Consider the following 19,676-nt stretch of genomic DNA (forward strand, 5'->3'; position numbering starts at 1 on the left):
CGTAACCATTGAGAATAAAACCCGAACGCCTTTTTGTGCATTTCTTTTTCGTCTCGAAAGATGTTCTTATCGTTTTCCCTTTAGCTGGCTGTATAGTAAAGCGCGTTCACGATGCACGCGCGAAACCTTCGGGTGAATGAATTCTGTTTGCGCGTTCTCGTCGCGATCGGGGGGCGGGGCCCGCGGTGTCGCGTGGCGGTACAACGCTTTGAACGCGTTCGCGCGTGTCCCTGCAGAAATGGAGGGGAAACACAGAGCTCGCGCAGCTCTGACGTCAGAAAGAGAATTCCCGAGGTTAAGAGATATTTATGTCCAATCAATGACTGTCTATACGTGACCTTTTGGTTTCCCTGAGGACGTCAAGCCTGGATTTTTATTTGTTGACCACACCACAGGCATGTCTGTTGCTTGACGAAATTAAATGGGTGAATTCAGGTTGATTGTCAACACAATCTTTGTTGCATTCATTTCCTATCATCACTGTAAAGCTGCTTTGAAACAAGGTGACAATGAAGGTGACTTGACTTGGGACACTTGGTTCCAGTCATCTCAATGGCAAAAAGTGTCCCAATCAACCTGAATTCACCCTAATCATCATAGTGTATGTAGCCTTCTAAGTTTGTGGTGACAACAACAAGGTCTATATTTAGCGAAAAGAATGACATGCTTTGAAACACCAAGCAAGCCTCCACGTGGGCATGCCAGTCAAAGCTCAGCTGCTTTGATATCTTCAGCATCTCTGCTGTACCAGGAATCAGGTTTTGTGAGCTTACTTCATTTGTTCCTCAAAGTCACAATCTTACATTCACAGAGGACGTTGTGTTTGTATTGTCTTTATTGTATTGGTGCATTTGGCATTAATTAAACCATATATAACAAGAGAAGAGATAAAGTGCTCATGGCCAATCTAGTCAGGGAATGAAGACCTTGAAACAAGCTAAACCAAATTTAAATCAGCAACCAACAACTAGAGATTATTATTAGTGGTGCTTTAAGGACCCCATTCTTTATGTGCTGATGTATTTCCCATTGAAAAAGCTATTTGAGCAAAACAATGATCTCTCTGTCTCTCTCTCTTTAAAATAGTCAATAGACTTTAGTTATGTCACAGCCATGAACCATTATTTGCTATATATTAGGCAGTTGCAGGTGGTATTTGATTGGACAAAAATCTGTAGTGCAGGATGAGTAATTTTGAACTTTGTTTTTGTCCGCTATGGCCAGAAGATTAAACAAAAAAACATGTTTAAAACGCAAAGCCAGTTTCCTCTATAGAATAAAGCTCCGCTCCGCGTCATGCCTAACAACGCTCCTTAGCTGTTCTAAATTCACTGTAAAACACGGCTTTGCGGGGCTTATTGCTTTTATAAAACCGTTACTCCATTTAAAAAAAATAATTTTAATATTTATTTTATTCATAAAATAAACACCAGCAACAAAAAATATAACGTTATAACACATTTATTCCTCCGCCAAGCAATGTAGTTCCAAAGAGGTTGCCAAGCAACAAATGCAGCAACAAAGAATCACAAACCGTAGTTGCGCAGTAACACTAATGTAATGCGGTCACAAGTGTATGTTTGTTGAGTAATTTAGAAACGGCTTCCAACGCAACTCAACCAATCAGAATCAAGGACCGGAACTATCCGTTTTAATAATTTCCTTTTCAACAGAGAAGGCCCCTTCCCCCTGTAATATATATAAATGTTTTAATTTTTATTAAATTATCTAAATATTGAACAAAGATTTATCTCAATGTAATTTCAGCAAGTTCATTCAATGAAGGATTCAATTCAAACCGGTAACCTCTGGGTTCCTAAAGCAGAAAGTAGGCTATAGTTCGTTTTTTACGGTACTTGCACAGTCAAGCGCACACTCGCACAGCCTTGCAAAGTATACTTCATTGACTCGTATGTGTACACAGGCGTTCGACGCATGCACAGTTTTGAGCAATCTCTCGCCACGCGCTACAACCCATGTAAATATCTTTGTATTCTTTCATGCTAGAGTTGTTAAAATGAGGGTACTTTCTAACCTCTTCGTCTTCGCACAATCTCTCGTCTATGTAGGCCTTCATTGTCGCTGTAGCTTGAATGCGTTCCAGTCTGTTCTGTTTATGTAGTTTTTCTTCGACTACTTTGTGAATCGACGCCCCCAGGGCACGGTTGCCACCTTGAGGATAAACTAAATGATGTTTTATTAACAAAGTTCGGGAGGAGCACGTTCAGATAATTAAACCTAATTAAACACCTGTGGAGCGCATTCAGATAATCAAAGCTAATTAAACACAAGTGGAGAACATTCCGTTAAATCAACCCAATCAACAAATTAAGATGTACACTGTATATGTACAGCAGACTTATGCCCCGTTTACACGAAGGCAGGATGCAGATATTTCCCTGCGGTTTGGCCTCTCATTTACACGAAAACCCCGTTTTTATCACAGAAACCGATTATTTCTAAAAACTCCAGCCAAAGTGGAGATTTCTGATAACGCTGGTTATGTGTTGCCGTGTCAACTGGGAGAAACAGGGTTTTAGGTTCTCAAACGTAGGGATGGGAATTGATAAGATTTTATCAATATCAATGCCACTACCGGTTCTGCTTATCGATCCGATTCTTTGTTTTAAAGCTTACACTTGAGCAAACTGTACTTATGTAATTTATGTAATAAATGGAACCTTATTGTAAAGTGTTACCGATTAGTTATACACCGATTAAAAATGTCCCGTGAGTTCAGTGTTGGAAAGATCAGTTGATTTAACCATTCATTAAAACGAATCGGTTCAAATGTGTCATTAGTTCGCGAATCGGACTTGTCATTTTCGGACGTGTGCGCGTTGTGTGATTATCCCGCGGTTGGGACATCCCACAAGATTTGTGTCATCACAGAAAACGTTTCATCACTGGATAGTTTTTTTCACAGAACGCTTTTCAGATAAAGGCAACGTATTTTAGCACAATTCACACCCAGCGGTAGCCTCAGGAAAAACAAATCTCCGAATGCTCCACATGAAACTTTAGTCTCCCGACCTTACCATCGTGGGTCCGGGTATCGTTCGTTCATTTGTTTTTGCTTTCATATATGAAAACGAAAAAAGTAGAAAACAACTCCTTTTTTCGTTTTTTCGTTTTATTTGAAAAACGAAATTATGACTTGATTTTTGGTTTTCTCGTTTTTGCACGGAAATCAGAGAAACCACTTGATATTCCGATTTTCCCCTGTGGGTGGGGCTAAATCTGATTGGCATGATATGCATTCATTATTTTTCAAATTAAGAGTTTTCCAAACACTGTATTTGTTAGCCTGTAAAATTAATAGTTTATATGCATGCTATTTGTCGCCCAATTATCTGGCTTCACTGACTGAAAAAATCTATTGAAATAGCCTCAATGTAAACATTTTCACGCATTGAAGTTGTCACGGTGATTATCAAACAAAAGGCAGAATGGAGAGAAGGCCCTTCTTATTGTTTATATTGCATTCCATCGCAATATAGGTTGCTTTTGCCTTCCCTACTAGAGGGCTGCATTGGGATTGAGTCCCGCCGGGTCCCGCGGGACCCAACCCAAATCTCGCGGGAGCGGGCGGTTTGAACTTTGCTGCGGGCGGGAATGGGCGGACAAAAAAACCCCCTGCGGGATCGGGAGGTTGCCTAACGACATGATGGAGATGTCAATGATGTGGAAAAGAACCTTAAACGAGGTATTTACAGCACAAAACCTGAGCAAGGCAAGTCTGACATTTACTATTCATCTTCCTGATCAGTGCGTCAGAATACATGCAGGCCAGGGAAACGAAACCAACAACCCCATGAATCTCTTTAATAATAGCAATACAAATACGCGCTTTTTTTTTCCTGCGGGACGGGAGAAGACACAAAGTCAATGCATCTCTATTATTGTGCGGGAATAAATTCTCCGAGTTTTGCGGGTGCGGGCGGGAGTGGACATACATATTGCGGGAGCGGGCGGGAGTGTAACACATACGTTGCGGGAGCGGGCGGTAATGGTCAGAAATTCGGCGGGCGCGGGCGGGAGCGGGATGAAGAAAACAGTCCCGCGCAGGACTCTACTCCCTACTGCTCACTACAGTTTAGAGGATGCCTTGTTTCAAGACAATCATTGGCAAACACCTACAGTAGTCAACCAGAATGCCTATTCTCGCCGCAGAAAAAATAAACCAGTCGCAATTTCAAGTAGGCTACTTCGCACTACGAGTGGATAGGCTACTGTGCAAAACAGCAGCAATTGCCGCATTTAGAAATGTAAGCGGGGTTAATGTCAATTAACAGTAAGGACGAAAAACTACAACTATGGTAAACAGAATATTTATAAAAAAAGAAAAGTTTTTTTTTCAAAAAAATTTTTTATTGGTTTTTGTTTGAACATCAAGACAACAAAATAAACCAAATAATGAGTAAAAAAACAAATGAACAATTAAAAATTAAAATAATTAGATCCACATTACAGGACATCCAGAACAACACTAAACCATAAAGTAAAATAAAATAAAATATATAAAATATACCTTTTGATATGACAGCACACAGCCTGACATTTTATAGTTTAATTCTACTATTTTACCAGAGCCTTTATTTATTTTGCTGGATTACAAGAGCTGAGTTAAATATTGGACATGACCAAAGAAGAGTTAATTCAATTATCCCATATTGTCTGGTCAACTTGGTTACAGTAATGTAAGAAGGGTGCCCAAATTTTATCAAAGTCTTTTAGTTTCCCTTTAACGACATAAGTACGTTTTTCCAAGGCAAGGTTGCTGGTCATTTCTTTAATCCACTGACCTGGGTTAGGTCCTTGGGTTTCCTTCCATTTTAAAGCAATAGTACGTTTGGCCTGAAGTAAACTAAAATCAATTAGTTTGCGCTTTCTTGCATTCACCTCAAGATTTACTGGGTATATATGAAACAGACAAAATTTGGGTGCAAGAGGGATAATTACTTCAGTTAGTTTACCGATCATAAAAACAATCTCCTTCCAAAATCCCTGAATTTCATTACACTCCCATACACAATGATAAAGTGTACCAATTCCTTGATTACATTTTGACTATCTGGAATATTTGGATTAAATTTATGTAGTTTGACTGGGGTGATGTATTGTCCGCAAAAGCCATTTATATTGAAGTAATTTACTCCTAGTATTGATGCTGTGATTTTGGGCAAATAAACAAGATTCCATCCACTCTTCTTTAGAAATGTCTTCCTGAAGATCATTCTTCCATGCTGTTAAAATAAGACAGCGAACTATCTTTTGATCCCTCTAAAAGTATATTATAAAGTAATGACAGATTACCCTTGTCCCTTAAATGCTTTAAAGTGTGCTTTTCTATAGTTGACAAAGGGAGTTCTGAATAGTTTTTAGGCTATAAAACTTCTTATTTGTAAATATTTAAAAAAATGTTTCTGAGGGATATCATGTTTTATCATCAATTGTTGGAATGATAACATTGTACCTTCCTCGTAAAAATCTTTTACTTAACTTATTCCCTTATACAGCCAGTTTTCAAATCCCTTATCACTTCTACCCGGTACAAACTTTGTGTTACCCCAAATTGGTGACAAACCTGACATTGTAATTGCTTCATCTAGAAACTTGTGAGCTTCATACCATAATAAAATGGTGTTCCTAAGGAAAGGATTATTCGTAGTTTTTTTGAGCATTTTAATTGAAGAAGAGTAAAGATACATTCGTAATGGAATCATTATTGCATCTTTTTCTATATCTATCCACGCTGGAATGTCTGTGTCTATGAAGTAGTATCTAGCAGAACAAAGTTGAGCTGCCCAATAATAAAGTTTTATATTTGGTACTTTAAGCCCTCCCCGCTCGAATGGTAGGTAGAGTAAGGAGAGACGTAACCGAGGACGTTTATTATTCCATATAAATCTTGCGAACATTTTCTTGAGTATAGCAAAGAAGGAAGCTTGAAGAGGGAGTGGAATTGATTGGAAAAGGTATAAAAATTTAGGTAGGATCGACATTTTAAGGATACTTATATGCCCAATAATAGATATTGGCAATGAATTCCATCTCTCGAGTGAGTCCATAACTTTCTTTACTAATGGGTCGTAATTCCTTGGAATGATTTATTTTATGTTTGGGGTTATCTTAATCCCTAAGTATGTAAAACCTTCGGGAGAGCTGGCAAATTGCCTAGAGATCGGATAGCTACTCCTTTCATCTCCATTCAGTAATAGTAGGGCACTTTTATTATTGTTAATTTTGTAACCTGAAAACTTTCCAAATTCAGTTAGTATATAATTAAGCGCTTGAATAGAAGGGTCTAGATTTGTAAGAAAAACGACAATATCATCTGCAAACAAAGATAAACGATGTTACCTCTCACCTATTGTTTTATTTCAGAACTACTCCGGATTGCCATTGCAAGTGGCTCTACTGCAAATAAAAATAACAAAGGGGACAATGGACACCCCTGTCGAGTACCTCTACTTAAGTTAAAGGGTTTTGAAATGTGGTTATTTGTTATTATTTCTGCCTGCGGTTCATTATAAAGGAGCCTAATCCATTTAATATACCCATCACCTAGCCCAAATCTCTTAAGCACTTCGAAAAGGTATCCCTATTCAATCCTGTCGAAGGCTTTTTCCGCATCGAGCGACAGGATTGCATGGTCCTTGGCATTTTGTTTTTTATATAGTATATTTAGGACTCTACGTATGTTATGGAGGGCTTGCCTTTCCAGCACGGGCCTTACAGAGGATTTTTGTATCGCATGACATTAAAGATATGGGCCTATAAGATGATTTTTCATTAGCGGGTTTGCCTGGCTTCAATATAAGGGTAATTAGTGCTGATCTCAATGATGGGGGTAGTATTTCCTTTTCAAATGCTTCGTTGAACATTTCAAGCAAGTGTGGTAAAAGTTTCCCTGCAAATAAATAAATTTTTATAAATTTCCATTGGGATGCCGTCAGGCCCAGGGGCTTTTCCACTACTCATGCCCTGTAATGCCTCCGAGAGCTCTTCAATGCTCAGATTCCTCTCTAGGTCACTTCTTATCCCCTCTGATAATTTAGGAAAATTAAGTTTATCAAGAAAGCTGTCTTGCCCTTCGGAATTGTTAGTGTATTCAGATTTGTACAGATTTTCATAATACAATTTAAAATTATTATTTATTTCCAATGGATCTACAATATTCACCCCCTCCTCCAAAGTTAATGAATTAATGGCTCTATCTGTTTGTATTTTTTTTATTCTCCATGCAAGCAACTTTCCGGGTTTTTCTCCCTGATCGTAATAGGATTGTTTTAGCCACATCAAGCTCTTAGCTATTTTTGTACTGGTTAATTCATTGTATTGGGCTTTTAATACAAGAAGTTCTTTTCGCTTTACAGGGTCATTGTTGCTAAAAAGGTGTTCCTCTGATACCTTAATTTGCTTTTCCAAATTTTCTAATTTTGTCTTATATTCTTTTGATCTATATCTTGTATAACTTAATATCTCCGCCCTGATATAGGCTTTAAAGGCCTCCCATTTGATTGAAGCACTTGTCTGATTTGTGTTAACTAGAAAGTATAGATCTATTTTGTCCTCCAGGAATTTAACAAAGTCAGGGTCCAGGAGCCAGCTTGCTTGAAAACGAAATCTGGGAGGGGAAGATACAAGATTGTCAATTTGGAGTGTAAAAGTAACCGGGGCATGGTCAGATAATAATATACTGTCGTACCAGCATCTTCCTACTTTTGAAACTAAGCTGTTGGAAATTTTAAAATAATCTATTCTCGAGTATGTTTTGTGTGTGTTTGAGAAGCATGAATATTCTTTTTTACTTGGGTTAAGATACCTCCATATTTCCACTAAATTCAGATCAGTTATATACTTTATGATAATTTTTTTGGATTGTTGATGCGTATTATCTATTCCTGAAGAGCGATCATATATTGGGTTTAATACACAATTAAAATCTCCTCCAATTACATAATTTCCAGGATATGATGATATTGTGAGAAAGAAGTTCTGATAAAAGGAAGGGTCGTCTATATTAGGAGCGTATATACTTACTAGATTAATTTGTGTTGACAAAATCGTACCGTTAAGAACTATGTACCTCCCTAACGGATCTATATGTTGCTGTCTTAACTGAAATGGAACAGACTTGTGTATGAGGATCATGACTCCTCTAACTCGAGAGGTGAAAGAGGCATTGAAAACCTGACCTGGCCATCTCTTTGTGATCCTACTGATATCGTCTTTTATTAAATGTGTTTCCTGTAAGAAAACTATATTTGATCGCATTTGTTTCAGTCTACTTAATACTTGTTTAGCCCTCTTGTATTCCAGCTACATATACTTATCTCTGACTTACTAATCGTTTACTATCTCGTGTTACCATGTAGACATAGCTGTGTCCAAACAAACCATAGAAAAACAAGGAAAATAAAATAATATAAAAAATAAAATATTGATTCCACTACAACCCCCCGCCCCCCCATACATTCCCCCAAACGGAAAGCATGGAAATACCCCCCAATCACCGACTTTGGTTATGAAACACGTTTGATCCATATAACATGGAGCAACCTTTTGCAGGCTCACTATCGTTATTCACCCCTCTGGGCTCGCAAACTAATAAACTGAATAGATAACAAAACTGGACCACTAACATAATTGAGATCACTCCCATAATTCCACCCTCATATAACATGGGCACAACTTAAATGTGACTTTTGTCAAATTATTCGTAAAGTTATGTAGGCTACTCACGTAGCTTATTTAAAGAAATGAAACATATTAAACTACACTTAAACAGACAGTAATCTGCTGAGGTAACATTATTCCAGTTTTAATCAAATATGAACATATTGTCACGTGAATTGGACCACTCAGAACTTTACCTTTGTTTAATAAACACGGGAATTAAGTCCTGTTAACAAGTCTCTTCTTGCCAATGGCGATTAAGTTGAGGTACGCACTGATCGAATGAAGTCCTCAACCTCCAAGACCGATTTAAAGATGTGGCGCTGATCGGAGTGCGTAACTATCAGATGCGCTGGGTAGAGCATACCATAGCGGATTCCCATGTCTCTAAGTTGGGCTTTCACTCCATCAAACTGGCGTTGTCGCTGCCGCGTCTCGGCTGACAGATCCGGGAACAGGCTGATCCGATGTCCTTCATATCGTAAGTCCTTAATTTTTCTTGCTGCTCTCAAAGCCTTCTCCTTATCCTGATAGTTAAGGAACTTCATTATTATCGCTCTTGAAGTCCCCGAACGATTTGGGTTGACCTGTCCTACACGGTGAGCTCGCTCGATAACCGGCGCTGAGCTGAACGTGTCGTTTAGAAGCCTGGGGAGCAAGTTTTCAATCAGAAGCGGACATATTAGGCCCCTCTGTTTTTTCGGGCAGGCCGACTAATCTCAGGTTTGAACGTCTTCCGCGGTCCTCCAGATCCTGCACTTTGTTTCTTAGAAATTCTGTCGTTTCTTCAAGTTTTTTAACTCTGTGTTGAAGGGTTGAGACGTCCTCTTCGGTCTGTGCGATTCTCTCTTCTGCCTCGCTTCGCCTATTCTTTGGGACTGTGACAGTAAGTCTGATTTTATGCCATTTATAGCATCGAGCATGTCAGAGGATTGTTTCGTAAAGTCAGCTTTCAAAGATTGAATTGCACTGAGGATGTCATCATTTGTATTCGTATTAGATTCAACCTGTGCCTCAGTTAGCTTTTTGCTTACTAGCTCCACGTTTTCCTCCTCCAACTGAGCAGATGGCTTCGAGTGGTGCCCAGATTTGATGGCTTTTGGTGGCATTTCGTCCCGCCGAACTTATAAGTGATTTCCAAAAACTTTTATACGGGATATGGTGGTCTTTCTAGTAGTTTCTGTGAGTATTTAGTTGCGAGCTTTACTCGTGCGACTGTTCAGCTGCACGTCATAACCGGAAGCCCGTGAAAAAGAACTTGATACTCACAGACACACTGACTCAAGCCTTGTTTTTATTTTCACCCAGCACCGCTGACTTACACCTCAGATGTGTTCATAGTTGACACGCTCGTCATTTTACTTTCTGAAACGATAGGGGGGTGTTTGGAGATAAAAATCCTCTAAACCAACAGAAAGTAGTGGTGAGAAGTAGTTTGGTGGAATAATGTCAGATCAAATTGTCAAACTTCAAATTTAGTTCCCTTTCGTCCTGGGAACTCCAACTTGTCGTCGGGGGAGTTCCCTGACGAATTGGGATCACGCTAGGGAGTTAATTAAAACAAGCCAATGGACATTGGCATGGAAAATTTGCATTCCGCGACCCGCCTACCAGCGCGGGTATAAAAGGCAGAAGTAAACATTGCGCAATGCTTTTTGCTTCGGAGCCTCAACAGTGTGTTCCTGAGCTGCTGTTTGAAATTGCCTAACTGGAAGAAAAGGACGGTTCTCTCTCCCTCGCTGGTGTGACGGCGCTTCAGTGGTCTCCGCCCCCGCTACTGCTCGAGTTCCTTTTTCAAAAAAAAAAGAGCCGGTTTCACGGCTGGTGGTAGTGAGTGCAGCACACAGGCTTGCAGTTTCCCCGTGTGTCTGCCGCGGTAATCCCTCGGTGCTTCGGCGCGTGTGAGAGAGCTTTTTTCTTTCTAAAAGAGCATCACGGGTGTTTCACGTCCTTTTCAGGATGTCGTTTCACCCGTGCGTTTCTGGATGCGGTCGACTTCTCCCTCAGGAAGATGGTCACAAATACTGCCTCTCTTGCTTGGGCTTAGCGCACGCTGAGGCAGCGTTTGTGAATAAGTCATGTTCTCATTGCGGGAACATGACTCTGGCGATGCTGCGTTCGAGACTGAGATCCCTGAAACATGGGGGAGTCCCTTTAGAAAATCCCCGATCTAGTTCGTCTGCTGGTTCAGTTCAGCAGACGGCTACTTCAGTGATTCCTGTTGGTGAGCGGATGAGGATTACTGTGAAGAATGTTCCGTCTGGTGAAAGATCCTCACGGGCTTCTCACGCCTCTTGTAGCTCGTTGCCATTGGCGCCTGAGGATCAGATGTCGATCGCGGCATCGGAGGAAGAGCGGTCATCTTCTGGTGTTGACTCAGCGGGACTACCCCCTGCGGGTGTGGTGGCTTCGGCTGAGCCGGATCCAGAGATGGCGGCTATGCTCGAACGGGCGGCCGCGAATGTCGGGCTCGTGTGGAACCCTCCACTGGGTCCCGAACCTTCGCGGCTGGATGATTGGTGTCTCGGAGCGGGCCGTGTTATTGCCCCACGGTCCGCTCCACTACCATTCTTCCCTGAAGTGCATGAGGAGCTGAGGAAGTCTTGGCTGGCCCCCCTTGCGACCAGACGTAGACAACCTCGCTCCTCCTTCCTCACCACCCTCGATGGCGGGGCGGCGCACGGGTACGAGGGAATCCCCCCAGTGGAGCGGTCGGTCGCGATGCAGCTGTGTCCGAAGACCGCTTCCTCTTGGCGGGGTGCCCCTTCACTCCCCTCCCATGCCTGTAGGTTTTCCTCTGGTCTGACCAGGGATGCCTACATGGCGTGTGGAGACGCCGCTTCCGCCCTGCATGCCATGCCGTTGCTCCAAGTCCATCAGGCTAAGGCACTCCATGACTTGCAGGCGGGTGGTCCCAACCCAGCTCTGCTGCAGGAGCTGCGTGCGGCGACAGACTTTGCCCTCCGGGCGACGAAAGTCACCGCACGTTCGCTGGGTCGGGCGATGTCCAGGAGCGCCACCTATGGCTTACCCTTGCGAATATGCGGGATGGTGAGAAGAACAAACGTCTCAACTTCCCCATATCCCAAGGCGGCCTCTTCGGCGACGCGGTGGAGAGCTTGGCCCAAGAGTTCTCCGCCACCCAGAAGCAGTCGGAGTTGATAGGTCATGTCGTGCACAGGAGACGGGCAGTCTAACCCTGGAGGACGGAAGTCTGGTCGCAAGAGGACGGCCCGGCCCGCTCAGACGCCCCCGGCCCCTTCCCGTAAAAGGAAGGGAGGGAAGCGTTCCTGAGACGGGCGACCTGAGGGAGAACCTGGATGCTGCTCTTCAGGAGGGTGCCTCTGCACACCTCCTTCCCCCGGGGGAGGGCCGGGCGGAGAATTTTTCGTTCCCTTTTCTTTTTGTTCCGTCAGTGGTACCCAAAGTGTCAATAAAAGAGCAGTTTCTACCTTCTTCCTCAGGTCATCCTCGGTCGAGACTGGTGGGCACACAGTCTCCTCCACCCAAGAGGGTCAGAATGGCAGTGGATGCCGTCTCCGAGCGGCATCGCTCCCATTCCCCTCTTCCCAGTCTGCGGATAGCGAAAGCTCCTCTCTGCGGTTGGGCCCAGAGGGGCAGAGACCAGCTCACGAGGAGGCAGGGCCTCGTTCCTCGTCTCTCCCCCTCCCCTCGCCACGGGGCAGCACGCAGCTGAACGCCCTCGGGCCTTCTCTGCCGTCTGCCCCCCGGTGGAAGCAGGTTGGTGTCGAGCTCAACGCCCAGACCCCGCTCTTGGTTGCTACATTGCCACCGGAGCCGGGTCCCTGTCTTCCACCTCGCTGCCCCTCTGCGGGTACGCCGGTGGTTCGGCTGGGTCTGTTGAGACTAGTTTTGTCACGATACCAAAATTATTGTTTCGATACCAATACCAAGTCAAGAATTGCGATTTCGATACTTTTTCGATACTTTTCCTGAAAAGGGAGAAACACTCAAATATCATTGCTGTGCTTTATTTTAAAACTGGGACAACATTCTAATCATATAACACACTAAGAAATAAACATATGAACAGCAGATAGGCTATATTAACCATTTTAACAAAATATGAAAGAAAAATATATAAAATAAATTAGAGCAATGACATTCAAAGTAAAAAAAATAATAAATTTAGCAGCATTATCTCAGTTATCATAAGAAACATAAGATTTTATCAATATCAATGCCACTGACGATTCTGCTTATCGATCCGATTCTTTAACGATTCTCTTATCAATTCCTGATAGCACTGTGTGGAAAAAAAGTAGTCATATGCTTTTTCGGGGGGAAAAAACAAGTGTTTTTATTTGTTTTAAAACTTACACTTGAGTAAGCAAACTGTAGCCTACTTTTTATGTAATTTATGTAATAAATGAAACCTTATTACAAAGTGTTACCGATTAGTTATACACCGATTCAGACAGATCAGTTGTTTTAACCATTCATTAAAACGAATCGGTTCAAATGAGTCATTAGTTCGCGAATTGGATGTGTCATTATCTGACGTGTGCGCGTTGTGTGATTATCCCGGCGGTTAGGACATCCCACAAGATTTGTGTCATCACAGAGAACATTTCATGACTGGATAGTTTTTTTCGTTTATTTAAAGTGTGGTTTATGTCAGCTGAATGTGCGGAACGCTTTTCAAAATAGATAAGGCAACGTATTTTACCACAATTTACTTCTAGCGGTAATTCAGAAAAAAAAACTCCGAATGCTCCACATGAAATTTTAGTCTCCCGACCTTACCATCGTGTCGATTTATTTTGATTAAAGCTGCCGTCGGCAACATTTTTTTGATCATATTCAGTGAAATCGACACTATAATCTGACAGAACAACATAAATAAAGTGGTTCCACAGCTCCCGGTTCATCATGTCCAATCAGCGTAGAGAGGGTGTGAGATCTGACTGTCAATCACAGATCGGGCACACGCCACCCCTCGCGCACGTTACAATCACATGCACACGCCTGAAGTTCTCGCAGTAATGAAGAGTGATGGCGGAAAATCAAGTAAGCTCATTTAGAGTATAAATGACGTTAGCAATTGCAATCTATCGGTAGATTAGCCAGGACAGCATACCTCCAAATAATCCATGGTGATGCTGATGAGACGGGCGCGTTCACTGAAAATCTGGTGCACATGCACTGACGAGCACAAACTCGGTGGGACTGTGGGAGGGTGTCAGTTGATAGTGGGGGAGGGGCATGAGAGTTGTAAACATTCAAAATTTTCCTAAATCCACTCAATCTGCCAGACTTGCCGACTGCAGCTTTAATATGTGTGAGGGAGAGAGAGAGAGCAAGACAGCGCTTAGTTTTGAGACGGTGAAGCCTTGTTTATACTTTCGCCTGGCTACGCAGAGAGAGAGTGCGCGCTAGAGATGCGCGGTTGGCGGTTATAGCCGCGGACTCCGCGGATAAATCGCGGATCGGGCGGATGACGTGACGAAAAAAAATGTTTTAATTAAATTCGGGCGGGTGGCGGGCGGTTTCTAATCTCGCGGCTGTCATCAGCAGCGCCTTGTATCAGCGGATGGCGGGCGGGTGCGGTTTTGAAAATTGGTCAAAAACGTTGGTGCGGATGGATGGCGGACGGATGATGAGTTTTGTGATGCGGTTGCGGATGAAATAATAGCCCATCCGCGCATCTCTAGTGCGCGCGCGACCGGGGCTCTCTCTCTCTCTCTCTCTCTCTCTCTCTCTCTCTCTGCGCTCGTTCAGTTCACGCGCATGAGGAGAAAAATACAGATGTCCATAGGGAGGCACTGGAAGCGTACGTTGCACACAACAACATGCAATACTCTCTTACAAATCTGGAACGCGGTCATTTTTAGAAGTATCGATACTAATAAATGTAGGTATCGTGAAGTTTTTAATTTCCGAGTATCGCGATACTTTTGAAGTACCGGTGCACCGTGCAACACTAGTTGAGAGAGTATCTGGAAGCCTGGCTAGCGCTTCCGGGTCCGTCTCGATGGCTCATCCGCACCATTCGGTTCGGCTATGCAATTCAGTTTGCACGCCGGCCTCCCAGGTTCAGAGGCCTCCTGTCTTGCGGAAAGAGATCGATGTCCTGTTGGCGAAGGACGCGATCGAGCCGGTCCCTCCTGCCGAGATGAGGTCCGGGTTTTACAGCCCCTACTTCATTGTACCCAAGAAAGGTGGTGGGCCTGCGAGTTTTGAATCGGGCCCTGCACAAACTCCCGTTCAAAATGCTCACGCAGAAGCGCATTTTCGAGTGCATCCGTCCCCAGGATTGGTTTGCAGCGATCGACCTGAAGGACGCTTACTTTCACGTCTCGATTCTTCCTCGTCACAGACCGTTTCTACGGTTTGCTTTCGAGGGTCGAGCGTATCAGTACAAAGTCCTACCCTTCGGGCTGGCCCTGTCGCCCCGTGTCTTCACGAAAGTCGCGGAGGCGGCCATTGTTCCCATGAGAGAACAAGGCGTTCGCATTCTCAACTTTCTCAACGACTGGCTCATTCTAGCTCACTCGTGAGAGGTGTTGTGCGATCACAGGGACATGGTGCTCCGGCACCTCAGCCGGTTGGGGCTTCAGCTCAACTGGGACAAGAGCAAAACTCTGCCCCGTGCAGAGGATCTCCTATCTCGGTATGGAGTTGGACTCGGTCGTCCAAACTGCGCGCCTCACGGAGGAACGCGTCCAGTCAGTGCTCACCTGCCTCAGGTCCTTTCGAGGCAGGACAGCGGTTCCACTGAAACAATTTCAGAGGCTCCTGGGGCATATGGCAGCCGCAGTAACGCCGCTCGGCCTGTTACATATGAGACCGCTTCAGCACTGGCTTCACAATTGAGTCCCCAAGTTGGGCGTGGCAGAGCGGCACGTTCCGGGTCAAAGTGACCCCGCACTGTCGCGAAACTTTCTCCCCATGGTCGATCTGCGTTTCTACGGGCCGGAGTGCCCCTAGTCCAGGTATCCAGGCATGCTGTGGTTTTTACAGATGCTTCTGCCATGGGGTGGGGGGCCACGTACAAAGGGCATGCAGTCTCGGGTCTGTGGATGGGGCCCCAGCTGCATTGGCACATCAACTGCCTAGAGTTGCAAGCAGTACGCTTAGCCTTGTGTCGCCTCAAGGGGCTTCTCAAACACAAGCACGTACTGGTCCGTACGGACAACACTGCGACCGTTGCGTACATCAACCGACAAGGTGGTCTACGCTCCCGTCGTATGTCGCGACTCCACCTCCTCCTATGGAGTCAGAAGCATCTGAGGTCGCTTCGTGCCACTCATGTCCCAGGGGAGCTCAACCGTGTGGCAGACGAGCTCTCACGGCTGCCTCCCCTGCCAGGAGAATGGCGACTCCATCCCCAGGTGGTTCAGCTGATTTGGAGTGTTTTTGGAATCGCACAGGTAGACCTGTTTGCCTCTCCAGACACGACCCATTGCCAGTGGTTTTACTCCCTGACCGAGGGGACCCTCGGCACAGACGCCCTGGCTCACAGCTGGCCCCAGGACCTGCGCAAGTATGCATTTCCCCCAGTGAGCCTTCTTGCACAGACCCTGTGCAAGGTCAGGGAGGACGAGGAGCAGGTCCTTCTAGTGGCGCCGTATTGGCCCACCAGGACTAGGTTCACGGAACTCATGCTCCTCACGACAGCCCCTCCTTGGCCGATTCCTCTGAGGAAGGACCTCCTTTCTCAGAGACGGGGCACTCTATGGCACCCGCCTCCAGACCTCTGGAAACTCCATGTCTGGTCCCTGGACGGGACGCGGAGGTTCTAGGTGGTCTACCACAGGCAGTGGTAGACACCATCACTTCCGCTAGAGCCCCCTCTACGAGGCGCCTCTATGCGTTGAAGTGGAACCTATTCGTCGATTGGTGTTCCTCCCGTCAGGAGGACCCCCGAACTTGCCCAATCAGAGTCGTGCTTTCCTTCCTGCAAGATGGGTTGGAGCGAAGGCTGTCTCCCTCCACCCTCAAAGTGTATGTCGCGGCAATAGCCGCGCATCACGATGTAGTAGAAGGTAAGTCCTTGGGGAAGCACGACCTGATCATCAGATTCCTTAAGGGTGCTAGGAGGTTAAATCCACCTCGTGTTATGCACTCTGTACCCTCTTGGGACCTAGCTCTGGTACTTAGGGCTCTTCAGAGTCCCCCCTTTGAGCCTTTGTTGACAGTAGAGGTTAATATCCCGTCCATTAAGACAGCGCTCCTGTTAACATTGGCCTCTTTTAAGAGGGTCGGGGATCTGCAGGCTTTTTCGGTCGACGAATCGTGCCTAGAGTTCGGCCGGGCCTTTCTCACGTTGTGTTGAGACCCCGGCTCGGATATGTGCCCAAGGTTCCTACTACTCCCTTCGTGGATCAGGTAGTGAACCTGCAAGCGCTGCCCCAGGAGGAGGCAGACCCAGCCCTAGCTTTTCTCTGTCCCGTCCGCACCCTGCAAGTTTATATTGACAGAACGCAAAGCTTCAGGACTTCAGTTCAGCTCTTTGTCTGTTACGGAGGCCAGCAGAACGGGAAGGCTGTCTCCAAGCAGAGGTTAGCCCACTGGTTAGTGGATGCTATCACCTGAGCGTATGAGTCTCTGGGTGAGTCTTGTCCTCCCAGGTTGCGTGCTCACTCTACTAGAGGTGTTGCCGCTTCCTGGGCTTTGGCTGAAGGCGCCTCGCTGACAGACATTTGTAGAGCTGCGGGCTGGGCGACACCGAACACGATGGCTAGGTTCTATAGCCTACGTGTAGAACCTGTTTCCTCCCGAGTACTCGCTACGGCCAGTGGTGCGAGGGAATAGGTTGTGTCGGCTTGCTACGCCACACCGTGCCTCGGCCGGATACGTGCGTCTTTTGCTCCGTTGGCGCCCTACGTCGGTGAGCCTCGTGAGTTCCTCCACCAGTCCTCCGGTGCCAGGCGTGGCGGACCGCCGGCGCCAGGTCTGCTACCTCTAGTAGGAGTTGCCAGTAGACTGGGTGTTTTCCAGTGGTCTCTTCTGTGACCCATGATGCCACGTGCAGTTCAGCCGTGTCTTCCCCTTAACAGACTTCTGTCGTCCCTGTTAACCCTTTAGGCGCCAGAGGTTTTTTCCTAAAACGTTCGATTTTGACATCTTAATTTCAAAAGACTATATCTTAAAAGTGAAAAAAGATAGAGACTTTCTGTAAATTAGAGAAATATTAAGGATGACCCAAAGTTTATGTAGGGATTACATTTTCCCATCTAATTTGCATATTATGACGTCATATGGTGGTGGCAATCTTGGATTATAGAATTTTCATGAAAAGTCACGTTTAAATGATAAAATGCAGCACTTCTTTCCCCCAAAAATGTCCATCACCTTCTGTATGCTATATTGCACAATACTGAATGCTCAGGTATATAGTAAGTAGTAAACAAACTGTGTAAATCATTACTAAAAATGGTAGAAACAAACCGAATGCATGTAGTGATTGGCCTTTTGCTGTAGAGATTTTCCATTTACTAAATACAGTAGGCACTCTGATTCCATGTATGGGGCAAATATATTTTATTCATATGACATACAAACACAAGTAGACAAGACCTGTTTAGTTCAAACACTCACTCGCACAGATCACGAGTGACATGATACGAGCAGCGCGGCCAGATCTGCCTCGCACGCGCGCCGAGTGTGCACAGCTCGGACTACTGTCATTGTCATTGCGACTCCTCACCCTGCCTCCACGTTGCCTCGTAACTGTCCTATGAATACTTCGACCTCGTCTAACATACCCAGTGGTATTAGACAAACTCTCCACCACAATACTGTCGCCGCGATTGCGGAGAGGATCTGATAAAATGGCTTACTCGCACACTAGCTCCGCTTTTGATCGCACTGATTCAATGCGCTCTAACTCGAACATTTTGTATAGAAACATGACGTTTTTTTGATTCGGGGATGAAGTATGACATGTCTGCCATCCAGTGGAGGGGAGGTTGAACGAAATTTGACACCCAATTTGACAAAATCGGCCTTTTTTTTCAGTGCCGCGTCTTGTCGAGTAAACTCGACCGTGGCGCCTAGAGGGTTAAGTACGCTCCCACTTCCCTCGGATTGGGACTACCTCAGGGACTGCCATATGTTCTCTATCCCACTGGGCTAGTACATATGTGTATTCCAGGCCTTCCTCAGCACTCCCTTCCCCTTCCTTTTCGGGTTAAGGCACGCTTCCCAGTGTTATCCAATATCCACTGTGCGGGTCTTGTGGAACAGCAGTGTGATCCCCTAGCTAGCTCCGGCAACTTATTCAAGAAACTGCTGCAGGGTAGCTTAGCTGGGCGCTGGAAAGGGTCAGCACCATGGCGTGTTATTTGGGATCCCAATTCGTCAGGGAACTCCCCCGACGACACGTCGGAGTTCCCAGAACGAAAGGTAACGTCTCAGTTACATATGTAACCCTCGTTCCCTGAGTACAGGGAACGGAGACGTGTCCTCCCCTCGCTATGTTGCTGTACCTTCGCGGAAGACTGGACACTGTTCGGCTCCTCAGCGAAAAGCATTGCGCAATGTTTACTTCCGCCTTTTAGACCCGCGCTGGTAGGCGGGTCGCGGAATGCAAATCTTGCATGCCAATGTCCATTGGCTTGTTTTAATTCTCTCGAAGGCAATTGGCTCCCTAGCGTGATCCCAATTCGTCAGGGAACTCCCCCGACGACACGTCTCCGTTCCCTGTACTCAGGGAACGAGGGTTACATACGTAACCGAGACGTTTTTGATTGCATGTCAAGCATGCTCTGGAAGATTTAAAGGGGTCATATAATGTCATTTTTATACAAGTTAATTTGATTCTTTTGGGTCTAAATGAAAAGTTTTGTAATATTCTTTAATTCAAAATTCTCATTAGTATTGAAAGAAAACACTAATTTTACCTGTTCAAAAACAGCTCTGTTTTCAGCACGCCGTTTCAGTGCATATGTCTTTAAATGATAATGAGCTTCGCTCACTCCGCCCCTCTGTTCTGTGGGCATTTTGACACAACACACGTGGAGTGTTGC

The 19,676-nt window shown here is 45.0% G+C and overlaps 1 protein-coding gene across 4 annotated transcripts in view; it reads left to right on the plus strand.

Annotated features, from left to right (window-relative positions):
• rgs19 (regulator of G protein signaling 19) overlaps positions 1 to 19,676 on the plus strand; it is a 57,930-nt gene that overhangs the window by 872 nt on the left and 37,382 nt on the right. The window lies entirely within an intron of this gene.

This window comes from Rhinichthys klamathensis, unplaced genomic scaffold (genome assembly GCF_029890125.1).
Source record: "Rhinichthys klamathensis goyatoka isolate OS25496 unplaced genomic scaffold, OSU_Roscu_1.1 h1tg000066l_1, whole genome shotgun sequence".
In the NCBI taxonomy this organism is placed as follows: Eukaryota; Metazoa; Chordata; class Actinopteri; order Cypriniformes; family Leuciscidae; genus Rhinichthys; species Rhinichthys klamathensis.